Raw genomic sequence first — 13247 nt, 5'->3', positions numbered from 1 at the left:
CCACGATGCGGCCCTCGTGCAATTGCGAATATTATTTGTACCCAGTGCAGTCTGTGGCATCTATCTTCCATCATTACAATACTGTGTTAGTGAACACTCAACTAGTTCAAATAAAGGAACATATCTTTATTGGAATGTGACGCTTAACATTTAATAATGTTTAGTTTTATATCGCATTGTGATTCATGCAGAGTGCATTCACACTCACTGAGTAACAACATAGAGGCTGGAAGGCAGCAGCCAGGTGGTACACCGACACTACCACCAATTGCCTACGTTCTGCAGTCCTCTATATATTAAGATGTTTACAGGCACATAATTATATTTAGATATTTTGGAGGGAACCTGAGCATCCGGAGAAAACACACGTGTGTGGTGGGGGGGGGGGCAACGCTCTATCCCACACAGAAGGGGCAGATGGAGGTTAGTCCACACTCTGCTGCACCACCTCCTCCTGGCGAGCCAGAGTATGCTCCCTCCTCGATGCTCACGGACCGGGAGGCTCACAGCGTTTCTGTGATCCACCAACCCTCGCTGCTGCCTCCACAGTGCTGGGTTACAGACTGCCACGTGCATTAAACATTTTAAAACGGAATTATTTTAACATGTAATTTAACTTGAGGTTCATGAGATTTATTTTGCTGTGTTTAGGTCTCCGTTAAACGACTTTTGGTGTATCTGGGCTCTAACCTGTTGACAAACAGTCTACGTTGTGAATTTGAATATTTCTACTGTATGTAGGTTAATTATAATATACAAGCAGTATTTATTATAATGTGGCAATTTAAAATATTGTACTCACATAGACATCTTCTATTCTTTATCTGGAGACACAAATACATCGCAAACGTCATTTGTAACCCAAACATCACACCTCCTGCCTTTGACATTCCTCGAAGACAATTGTGGTGGAACGATCAACCGCATCAAAACATCAACAGGCCAACGTGCACCACATCTCCTTCATGAACGGAAACTTAAATACACAAACCTCAGCAGTTGCATTGTGGCCATGCTACCCAAACTATGGGCCATATAGTCGACCACTGTAGTCTGTGCTCCTTCAGCGGAAAAATATCACAACTCCACGAACTCTCTCCCAAAGCCCTCTCGTGGCCAGCAGACATCGACATTGCCATTTATCTACCATACACGGAATGGAATAATACCCACATCCACTCACATACACTTTCATTACACCTCTCAGTTGCTCTCTCTTCAGAGTGAGCGAACGCTGTGTCCGTTACAAGTTGAATTTATTATATTGGTCGAGTAATCGATTGCGGAAACATTCTGTTTGGAGCCAGGCTCTGCACGATGTTACTCAGCCGGTGTCCGTCGCTGTGCGACTGCATGTACCACAGAGCAGAGGCGGAACACAAAGCCCAGGAGCAGGCTGCTGACCCCCAGAGCGCCGAGGGCGGCCATGGCCAACGGAGTGAACTGCCCAGCGTTCTTCACTCCACCTGGGCACACCCAGTCTGGCACCATCTCCACATACAAACACACACGCACATTGACATGAGGCGAAACCAAAAAGGACAAACAAATCTTGCTTTCGCGTCAAACTGTAGGAACCTTGCCCATTACATCGGTCAGTTCAGCCTCATTAATTCAAGCAAGCCTAATTTCGCTGAGACACTGAATATCAAAACCGATGCAGAGTTTGCTTGTACTGAGTCAATGCTGCTGAAATGATGCACTCCCAAAAGGCCGTGGGGCCGGTAAGTTGTAGAAAAATATCCTTTTATTTATGTCACGTGGTGAGACAGATACGTGAAGGAGACGCAACGTCTCCTTACATATTTAGTAACTTAAAATGTCCGCCATGACACCAGTGATTCTTTCGTGTTGTTTTGTAGACACAGACACACGTACTGCCGAGGTCGCGTGTCATGGGACCATCTTGACAAGCGCTTGAAGCTTTGTTGTGAGAGCAGAGCATTTGGATGTCGCTGCGAGGCGCATGGCAACACCGACCACTCGGGAAGTCACAGACCCTGCTGGGGCCGCTCAGCTCCGGTCACTGCATGGCTGCCATCGAACAAAGATAGTTGCTGCATTGCACGCTTTCAGATCCACTTCTGCGGCCGTCTGGAATGCTCTTCCTTTCGATATTAAGAAGCCACTTGTGTTATGCACTTTTAAATAATCTAGATTGAAATCTCATTTCTTTTTCACTACTTTGTATCTTCAGTTTGGTGTCCTTTCTCCGAACCTCTGATTATCACGGTTGGCTACGTACGGTGTGAAAGAAGTTCAACAACAACATACACACAGAAGGTGCGAGCCCCGTGACCCGGGATTTTTTCTTCTGGCGCCTCTCACTCTGACGTTGTTGTATTTGCACTTTTCCCTCGATGTGCGTGCATTTCGTTTACAGCCGTAAAACGCCTCGTTTGGTCGCTGTGCGATATTCCTTCAGGACCCTGCTGCCATACCCGTTCCCTGCAGGTAGTACCGTATTGTTGTTTTGTGTTGCTGCTGGCTGCAAGGATCACACGCCGCCGGGAGAACTGGCTAAACGGGATCATCATCATCATGCGTGTAACAAATCAAATTAACTCAAACTCGGTCTGTGCCAAGATCACGCGGTGTGTGCTGGGAGCCGCTCCACGCTACCCCAGGGAGCTACGGCACGGCCACTGTGTGTGCCGGCGTCACTGTCCACGTTTCTCCCAATTTTAAAGTGTACCCCCACTTGCTCAATTAGAATATATCGTGGACTGAGCAATCATCGCCCCCCACTGCAAACAATTTGCCATGACACTCCTGAAAGGGGATGCATGAAACTAAGCGAGGTTTTCCTGGCTAAACAAGCATAACATAACGAACATACACGAGGATGCAATCTAAGTATGCAGGGTCATGCCCAATCAGCTCCACGGATAGAGTGGAAGATGGCAGCCTTCACGTGGCCCACTCTGTCAAGTGAGAAATGACGGCGAATGCCATCAACACAGCGACCGAACATCGATCGTCGTTCTCCCGGCCAGCAGAGCAACAACAACACAAGCCACGCCAATTGACCTCTTCAGGAACAAACAATGCGCCACACAGGCTCCTGGCGTGATTGTCTGAAGTGAACTGGTAGTCGTTGCTCTGCATCTACATCAGCCATACGAAACAAGAAGAAGTTCCGAGGATTCAGCCTCCTCCCTCGGTGCCGGGACCCCACTCTGCGTGCGTCGACATCGGGAGGAGGTCCCGGACTTACCAGGGTGACTGTGGGTGCCAGCGATGGCCACACGGAGGTGGAGGCCCTCAGGAGCAGATGGTCCAGCCTGGACACGAGCCATGGCACCGGCAGCGACCCAACATCCAACATCGGTTCGTCCAAGGACTCGGAAAGACCTGCTGGAGGCATTGACGCACCGGCATGCATATGACATCATCGCCACAAGATATATATAAATTGTTTCATATTCAGCGCTTTGTCGATCCACTGCTGATGAAGTTTTTGCCACGCCGTGTCATTCATGTGGTTTGTTAGACCATACTTCCCCATGCTGGAGAGTGCGTTGGTGATTAGGCAATATCAAGATGTCTCCCTGTGCGAATGCGTTTGGGGCAGTGCTCATTTCCATTCGTGACCGGAGCCAGTGACGACGATATCGAGTGTGCAGGCCGTGCAACTGCACCGGGACCCATACGCCAGAGGGGCCGAGGGGCCGGACTATGAAGAGGGCAGGGAATTGGAGTGGAGGCCCGATTTAATTCCGTACGCTATGGCCCATGCTAATCCACTACGCCACTAGTCTTAAGGAAATGATGTATGACCACTGTTCATTTTACATTAAGTAATAACGCCATTTTTTTCGCCTCAAATTAATTATTTTTCCGTGTCGACCCTCACCGGGATTTAACCTCGCAACCAATCTCTCAATCTCGAGGCCTGAATTGGCTCTGTAAAGTCAAACTGCTCAGAAAAATAGTGCCACAGCCAATCAGTAGCCTTCACGCTGCGTGTTGGATATAAACACGCACGTGCGCTCGGGTTAACCTACTTGTTGTATGATGTTTTCACGTAAAAATCCTACAGTACATAACCAAACTCACTTGTGAATGTAATCGGTGCTCATGATTGCTGAGTCACTGTTGATGAATCATTGTGGCCATGGCTTAAGCAGTCGCATGCTGCCCTGTGCGCTACCTTCCCCATGGTTCCTCTTGCCCCTGTAAGCTGGCATCTCAGCTCACACACGATTCATCTCTGTATAGTCCACAACCCCCATCTCTGAATCTCTGCGCCACCACAGCCAGCGACAATCAAAACGGCTGTTGGTCAAGAGAGGCAACCTTTGACCGTCATAACAATCCCACCACACACTTACCCTTCACATAAGATCGGTGCACCCTTCCGACCTTTGCTATTGATTCTGAAATCTCTGAGTTGGTCAACCGTGGTTCCTGCTCCTTAGTTCTATGTGAAGCCACAATGGGGTCATCATTTCCTAGCTTCGTGACTGAACGTTCCTTCACAATGTCTTGTTCTTCCAGCATCGCCTGGGACTCTCCGGATGTCGGAGAGCTGTCGCTGGGTTGGTCCTCTTGTTCCTGAGATGCGCCGTGCAGAACTTCAGCTTCTGCTGTCACCAGTGTTTGAGACGCGTCGCATGCGTCTTGAGAACTGCGTGTGTCTATTAAATCTACGTTTTCAGCAACACTGACTTCTGGCACCAAATCATCGTCCATACGTCTTTCGCTCACCATTCCCATATCTCGTACCGGTGCAACAATAATCTCAGATTCTGAGCCATCATTTTGGTTTTGCATTTCCATAGCGACTGCGTCACTCGTCGTGTCGTCGTTCTCCCCCACGATGCTGCCTGTGGAAGTGTAGCTCGCTTTAACAGCATCTACAGTCGGCTCCTCTTGTGCCAAATTACCTTGATCGCTAACGACCAAAACGTCAACCGTTCCTGCACCCGCACCCATATAATCCATCACTTCGGCGTCAGTAGGGTCACGCGACCCAATCACTGTGCTGGTGTCAGCATTGTCCTGCTGGTTTGATGTTACATGCTCATCCAGCTGTATGCGCTCACCAGTCATCATTTCAGGATCCGTTAATCCAGGATCAAAATTGGCGTTGGCGTACTGAGATGTGGTGCCACTCATTTCAGGTTCAGGGACAAATTGTGCGCTGTCGATGATGCCGTGTTCATTTTCAGCATCAACATCAGCAACAGAGCCTAACTCCTGTGGCTCGTCTGAAAAGTCATTTCGGTATGCTACATTCAAGCTGCTTGAGTCATCTTCGGGCTCGTTCACTGTGTGTGCAACCACTTCAACATATGGCATAGTGTCTTCGTTTTTAACCTCTTCAGCTATGGTATCGTTCTTCAAATTGACGCTTTCGCCAATATGATCTTCAGTGACAAGTGGATTTGGTGGCGTTTTGATGTGTAATTCTTCCTTAATATCGTCACTTTCTAGAGAATTGTCCTCTTGATGCAAAATTAAGTCTTCATGCGGGCCATCTCCTACTTGGGTTCCTTGGTCTGATGGAGTCTCTTTATTCTCATTCCAAGTTTGCAGAGTCTCGTCACCAGAAAAAGTTTCACCATCTTCTGCTCCATTACTTTCGACATAATTTTTTAGAAGCTCCACATCTGATTCTTCACGTGGATCGGATAGAATTATTTCAGTCTCATGTGGATATTGCAAAAGTTCATCAGCAGGCGATGTTTCATTTTCATCAATACCATCGCTTTCCACATCAGCTGTGTCAGGCTTTGAAGCCAGGCCTTCATGATGTTCGTGTTCCATGTTATCCACTAAGCCATGTTCCGGCTCAAGCGCTTGTTGCAGAGATGTATCAACCAACGATGTGTCATCTTCATGCCCACCACCATCTTTGGCAACACCGTCATGATACTTAAAAGTTGATTCTTCATATACATTGCCTTCCAATATCTTTGGTGAATCAACTTCAGGCGTATTTTGTTCAATCTGAGTTTCTTCAACATGCGAGGCTTCACCTACACCATCACCTTCTGTAGCAGCTTCAGTTTGTTCGAAAGACAAAATTTCCTTTGCTTCACCTTGCGTGGCTTCAGGCTGACTTACATTTGGAAGCATTTCAAACACAGATTCAACGCCATCTTCTCCACGATGCAAAGCTATCTTCTCCACATCGGTGTCTTCAACCGTTGATGTTGCATGTTGTTGTACTTCAATTTGGTCCTGAGAACTCTCTTCAGGTTCAAGTTGAGTTGGTAGAGGTTCTGTGCCACCTCGATCAATGCTGTCGTCCACAGAGTCACTTTGGTATTCAAATGGTTGATTTGCATTGAGCTCAAGTGAACTTTCTTCAAGGCTATCTTCACTTGGTGAAAATTCTTCCAGAGAAGGTTGTTCACTTGGTTTAAGGTCACTGCCATCTTTTACGATACTGGCATTGTCACCTGTTACCGATTCAGATGACAGCTGGCCTTCAAACAGACCGTTTGACCTGTATCTATCCTCATTTGGGCTTGGCGGGCGTTCATTCACAAGTGCATTGTCATCATTCTCAAGGGTAATATCATTGATAGAAGCACTGTCATGCTCAGATCTTGTGCCATCAGTCACTTCATCAATACTCTTTGCACAATCGCTATCAGTGCTAAGGAGTGCATCATCTGAAACATCAGAACCATGACCAACTTCTGTTTTCTCATCGCTGACAGCAACTGATTCATCACTTTCAACATTCAATCCGTCAGAGTCAGATTTCTCATGATGTAAAGTCGCATCTTGTTTGTCATTATCGATATCTTGGTGCTCCAATAATATTTTTCCTTCCTCTTCATTTGCAGAATCCTTTGACTCTGTTGTGACAGCATCAACAGAAGTTGGATCGCCATCCAAGTCACCATTTTCATCTTTAGCAACGTCCATGGTATCCTCCGTTTCATTTTGCATGTGACTTTCGACCTGCAAAATATGCTCTTCTTGGCTAATACTATCTTGAACCTGTGAGCTGTTGGCAGGTGTAGGTTCTGGCCACAGGGTTGTGTTTTCATTCTGATCACCTTCATTTTCCATGCCTCCAGTTGTAGCGAGCTGAGGTGGTTGCCCTTGGCCATTTGTTTCAAACACTTTACCGGGTGCCGCCATGTCCTTTGCATCTGAGCTCATCTTATCCTTGGCCGTTTTTCTTTTAAACAGTTTAGTCACCTCCTGGGCATGGTTCAAAAAGCCAGGAAACCACCCCGATTGAGGAGATTTGTTCTCTGCCCCATCCAGAGGCATTGCTGCTGCTTTTCCATCTCCTGTATCCACCACCAGGTCTTGCATCTGCTGAGACGAGCTGTCACCTCCATTGCCATCATCCAATTTTTTTTCGATTTGAACATAGTCATGGACTTCCGATTCGAAAGTGTGGTTTTCAGCTTGAGATAAAGCATCATCTTGTTCTGAGATGACATAATAATCATGCCCTGTGAGTGACTGCCCAGCCACTGGCATAATCTCACTGGCTGTCGGCGCAGTGTCTTCAGGTATTGCCTTTTCGGAAGTTATTTCCACATTTGAGAGATATTCTGGAGAGTTCCCGTCAATGCTCGACTGCTGCTTAGCGCCATCAGTTTGGCCAGTGGCTTTGTTGTTGGGGAACATTCCAAACCCTGAGAACATCCATTTGGCATTATTGTAAAAGCTACCATCAGTGGAATCCACCTTACCTCCACGGTCACCAGTAGAAGAGGTGTCGGGAGATACGCTGATGTCCCCACCGTTGCTCTCCTCTGTTAACACAAGCGTGTTCCCATCCGCCAGTGGCTCTGAGCTTGGCAGCTGTGGGTCTTTTGTAATCACTTCAACATTCGCATTATTGCTCAGATCTGATGAAGCATCAGCTGGGAGTTCATCTGGGGCTGAAGCCTCAACCGAGGCCTGAGAATCATCTATGGGCTGAGAAGTCGGGGAACAGTCTTGCAAGATTGTCTCTTCACTCCTTTCACTTGTAATGATCCCACCTGTACCAGCGGGCTTGTCGTCTGGTGTCGGCTTAGATCCGAAGAAGTTGAAACCACTCACGAGACTCTGCACGTTATTAAGGAACCCTCCAGGCACAGGTGGCACTTTGGCGATCTCATCTCCAGGTGTAGGCACCTCATGCTGGGCCAGTGAAACACACAAACACACGCATACACATAATGAAACCCACCTATCCATGCACCCACCTGCACACCTATCTACCCACCCACTTAATTACGGTGGTAGACTGGAGTATGTAGTGCGCGACGAGTAAAAACAGCCATAGTGAGAGGTAGATTGGCATTCAATGCTAAAACCAAATCAAATAACACGAGCATTGAAACTGCCCAAGTAATGAAAACTATTAAAATACCGTACATTGCAGAAGTAACTGATAAACTAGCCAGATGTTTGGAAAAACAAAACATCCGAGTCAGATTTGGAACGGTACATAAAATACAGAATTAATGTCTGGTATAAAACATGTATTACCGAAGCTATCAACAGAAGGTGTGCACCGGATTAATTGAACTTGTGGCAAATGCTATGTTGGGAAAACTGGACGAAAATGATCAGCACGAGACTAAAAGAACACCAAAGAAATATTAAATACTCCCAAATACAACTGTTAGCAGTAGCAGAACACACGTGCCAACAAGGACACTCAATTGATTTTGATAATGTTGAAGTTCTGTGCAAAACTAGTTACTACTGGCCAAGACAAATTAGAGAATCTATCCAAATTGAGAGAAATAAAAATATTTTTAACCGTTCGGATAGCTACAGACTTAGTGCTGCTTGGAAGCGAATCATTAAATAATACATTGTTTAAATTAAATGTATTATTTGGGATTAGAGATTACCTTTGGTAGGCTATTTTTGTACATACAATTGACAGGGAGTACAAGAACAATGGGCTCCCATAATGTGCATGTATAATGTTCGTTGATTACTAAATAAATATACCTTCATTAATTGCCCCCCCAACTTCGCGCAAGAAGAGCACACAAGCGTGGTCACCGCATCTACGCCTCTATATAAGGAACGAAACAGGTGGACTTCTCCAAAAATCTGGCTGTCGCCTGATGAAGCTAGTTGTAATTACTGGCGAAACGTCATGCTCAGATTGTAAATGTCGTAGCTTGGCTCTCCAACACACCAGTGTGCTGCTGTACTAGTGACGAATTGGCATGTTCTTTTTACGTGACAAACCTTACTAATTGGTTGTGTCGGGTGGTGGTGGGTTTAACGAGATTGACATATTTACGTGATCTAACCCAAACAAACTGTATTGTGGATGATATTGGTCGTGAAAGCCTATGTGTTAATCTCAGGTATATTGGATTTGGTGTGCCAGGTGCGAATATATTTTCAAGGACGCTAATCCGGACAGACTCGGCTGAAATTAAGCCCTGGTTATACGTGATTATTATCTGAGGTAGTCACCTTAGAGGGTAATTTAGAAATAGATTGCTGTTTACCTTGGGTATTTACCTTCACCAGCAACACAAGGCACAGCTTAGCAAAAAATGAAGTCACGCCCTCTTCTCTAAACTTAACACCGCACAGTGCGCATCGTGTGGGTGTGCATGCTCTCTCACTCCCACGGCGATTTTCACCTCCTGTTCCGCCGCGACGTCACCTGGCTTGGATGAGACGGCACCACTGTCCCCACTGTCCCCACTTGGCGACTGCGCAACGGCGCTTGCCAGCTCTGCGTTGCCACCTGGGGGGGCCCGCTGCTCGTCGTCGACGTGGCTCAGCAGATCAGCAGCATCTCCTGGTCCTGCAGCGTCACCTGCCGTCGGGCCCGTTTCGAACTGAGATGCAGCTTTGTCTCCACTGAACCATCCAAGGATACCTCCCGTGTTGGACAGAAGCCCTTGCATGGTGGCGGTAATGCCGGTGGACGTTTTCTCTGGAGGCTTTACGAAGTCGGCCCTTTCGGCCAAGATGTCGTCCTCTCCAGGACCGATGATGTTCTCTTCCGAGGAGGTGTCTTCAATGAACTCCTCAACCTCAGGGTTGCCCACAGCCAATTCGGCCGAGTCCAATTCAGCTGAGTTGTCCTCAATGTCCTCACTGCTGTCGTTTTCTTCCCCAACATATTCTCCATCGAGACAACGAAAGTCCCTCTCCTGAACACAGACAGAATTGCAGGAAACATTATAGAGTACCTTGGCATCGTTATTTTCATGCATTTTCGGGAGTGAATTGTTTGCAATGGGATCAGGGCTTAATTTAGTGTGGGGTCTGTGTGGGGTTGTGACCTGCTCGACGTGCCTAGTCCAGTCTACAAGTGACCCAGCAACATGAGGATTTGAGCCCTGAGTCAAATTACGTGTAAAGTGGTATATTATCTCCTCCAGCTAATCTGGAGCAAGAGTAAAACATGTTTTAATAAACCTGTTCTTCATTCTGTTAAGAGTTAAAGTATCGCAATCGTTGTACAAACGGTGTGTGATGGGCTTACCTTTGACGGAAATGTGATCTCCTTTGCGTTCAGAAATGGCTGGACTTCCTTGACAACATCTTTTGGGAAAAATCCAATCTTCCCTTGACACTACAACACAACGATTAAAAACAGTCAGTGTTTGAAATATAAACGACATGATGGTATTATGGGATGGACAACATCTCCACAGCCAAATGATTGACATAGTCCACCACTGCAGTTTACAAGCAAATGAAGATGGATAGTTGATCGAAAAATGCAGATATATATTTTTTCCCCTGGGCCATTCTGCTTACAAGATTTCTCACAATAGGTTTTACACCAGAGGTGGGCAAGCTTTGGCCCATGAGCCAGATGTGACCCAAGACTACATTTAATTAGGCCCTTGGCCACATAAGACCAACTACTTTAAAACGGCCTCCACAAACCATACTGTCACTGTAAACACTGAAGCCATGTCGACTTGGGAAGTGCGACCCAGCCTCGATGTGTTAGTGAAAGGAGAGCATTATTTTTGCATCATTATTTTATAACGCCACAGTGTGTGTTAATGTGTGGCCCACCATTGGTACTTGAAAGTGAAAATTGGTTCACTCGTTCAGTGCACAAATAAGGATGATGAGATGCATGCTTGGATTTACATTAAGAGGGAGAAAGAGGAACACATCGATGAGAGAACATGCACAGGCTAAGGGCATCATTCAAACTGTTCAGACAAGTAAGTGGGCTTGAGCAGGACACGAAACTGAAAGGTATGATGGCGGGTGATCAATAATAATGACAGAGTGGCACCTAAGAATATAAAGCGTCCGAGATGACGTCCACCGATGAGATGGAGCAATGAGATCAGCTGGTGCGCAGGTGTTAGATGGTTTGCTACATCGCATAACCGTGAGAGGTGGTCATGGCTTGGGAAGGTCTTCGTCCAGCAGTGAGTTGATCAGAGCTAATAAATATAAAGATGATGATCACAGATAAGTGTCAGTTGTGTGGTGACGTCAGGTACATGTTGTCTGGTGAGGGTCAGTGTGTCGAGATGATAATGATTACTTGGCCCAAAGCAAGGCCTGCTTCACACTCACGCTGCCAGCCCAGAGGGAGTCTGACTCGCCGGTGAGTTTCATGAACACCTGAATCCTCTGCTTGGCCTTGAAGGAAAGGTAGCGGCAATCCGGAGCCTCGTAATCCCTGAGCGCCTTCACATGGCTCATGATGGCTTCACACATAGCATGTACACACACATACGCGTCAACATAATTAAATTCACTGATGGCCATTAATTTAGCCCATAGATGTGCGTAGCTCCTATTTGTTTTTTGGGCCACGCGATGTTCGGCATGATGTCCGACGTTTCGCTCCACATGCTGGGAACTTTTTTACGAACTCAATCCAGCTCGTGGAGCGAAATATCGGACATCGTGCCGAACCACACGTGGTACGTCCTGAACACACACTCGGGAACTGTACAGCACAACCGTGAAAACACATGCAAGGTAGTGTTGTATACGAGTTGTCGAATATTAAATAGCATTTACATTTTCTCCATTGGTCACACACAAGTGAGTGTACGAAAAGACAATTCTGGAAGCACACCACACTTAGGGCAGTTACATTGCCTAGCACAGGGGTCGGCAACCAAAATAACAAGAAGAGACTTTTTTTCAAATTCGGTTTAAAAAACTCTTTCATGAGCCGCAATGCCACGTGAACACGAGACGATGGTCCTTCACAAATAGCGTCACGAAGAAGTCCTTAAAGAGCCACATGCGGCTCCGGAGCCGCAAGTTGCCAACCCCTGGCCTAGCAGTAGCGCGTTAGCCGCTTGAAGAAGGTTCACGGTTGGAATCCAGCGGCCGCCCTGATTAATACTGTGGGTGTATCAACCATAATACTCCACGCCGTCCGCTTCACAGTGGGCGTTAAAGATCGCGTGACGTCATTCGCAAGAGTAGTAGGCCATTGTGTGCCAGCGTTGTTTGTCCACATTTACCAAATTCGCTACTTATGCAATTGGGAATACACAGAGCGATCGTGACACCCGACTGAAGCATTCTTCACTGCAAGGCCCGCGGGCCACCGGCGGGCCCCGGTGGCCTTGAGTGCGGCCGCTGACGTGCGGCCGCCGACAAGACACAGCGAGTGACAACACCCCCCTCATCATCATCGTCGTGCTGCTGTCAAACCCCCAATGGTTTCAAATGTCTTATCGGCGAAAGTGGCCCTCCTCTGAAAATCAGTGAAGAACACCGCCTTATTGAATGACGAATGCCCCCAGGTCACTCTTGCAAATGAGACTCGTGCTGTCGTCTTTAAGTTCTCATCTCGTTTAACAAATCACGCCACGCACGCAGTGCGCTTGGCGGGGGGGGGTGCCCTGTGTCACCACTCACCATTGCAGTCTTCATCTGCGCACAGCTTGAAATCAGAAAACTTGTGAGCGCCGGCGGAATTCCATGTCACGGAGAGAAGAAGACCAAGAGTCAGGAGAGCCTTGCTGACGGGCGGCCCCGTCATGGCCCACACGAGGAAACGTCCCACGAAGACAGAAACGCGCAGCAGCAAGTCTTTCTTGGGCTTCAAAGTGACCTTTGGTCGCTGGCAACCCACGTAAGCGCACTGTTCATTGCCGGCTGACACAATCACGAACCGAACAATCAGCAGAAGCCACAACCGCAAACACCGGGTGGTGGAATTTGATCAGAGTGGCTCAATTTTGTTGGCAGTTTGGTTTTCATTCCATCTATTCTGTTCTTGCCTACGAGCTAAACAGCAAATGTTCTAGCCACGACCAGAGGGCTTCAGGAGCGAGTTTTTGTTTTGCTTCGTC

The sequence above is a fragment of the Lampetra fluviatilis genome, chromosome 30, assembly GCF_964198595.1.
Source record: "Lampetra fluviatilis chromosome 30, kcLamFluv1.1, whole genome shotgun sequence".
Classification (NCBI taxonomy): Eukaryota; Metazoa; Chordata; class Hyperoartia; order Petromyzontiformes; family Petromyzontidae; genus Lampetra; species Lampetra fluviatilis.
This window is presented reverse-complemented; position numbering follows the sequence as displayed.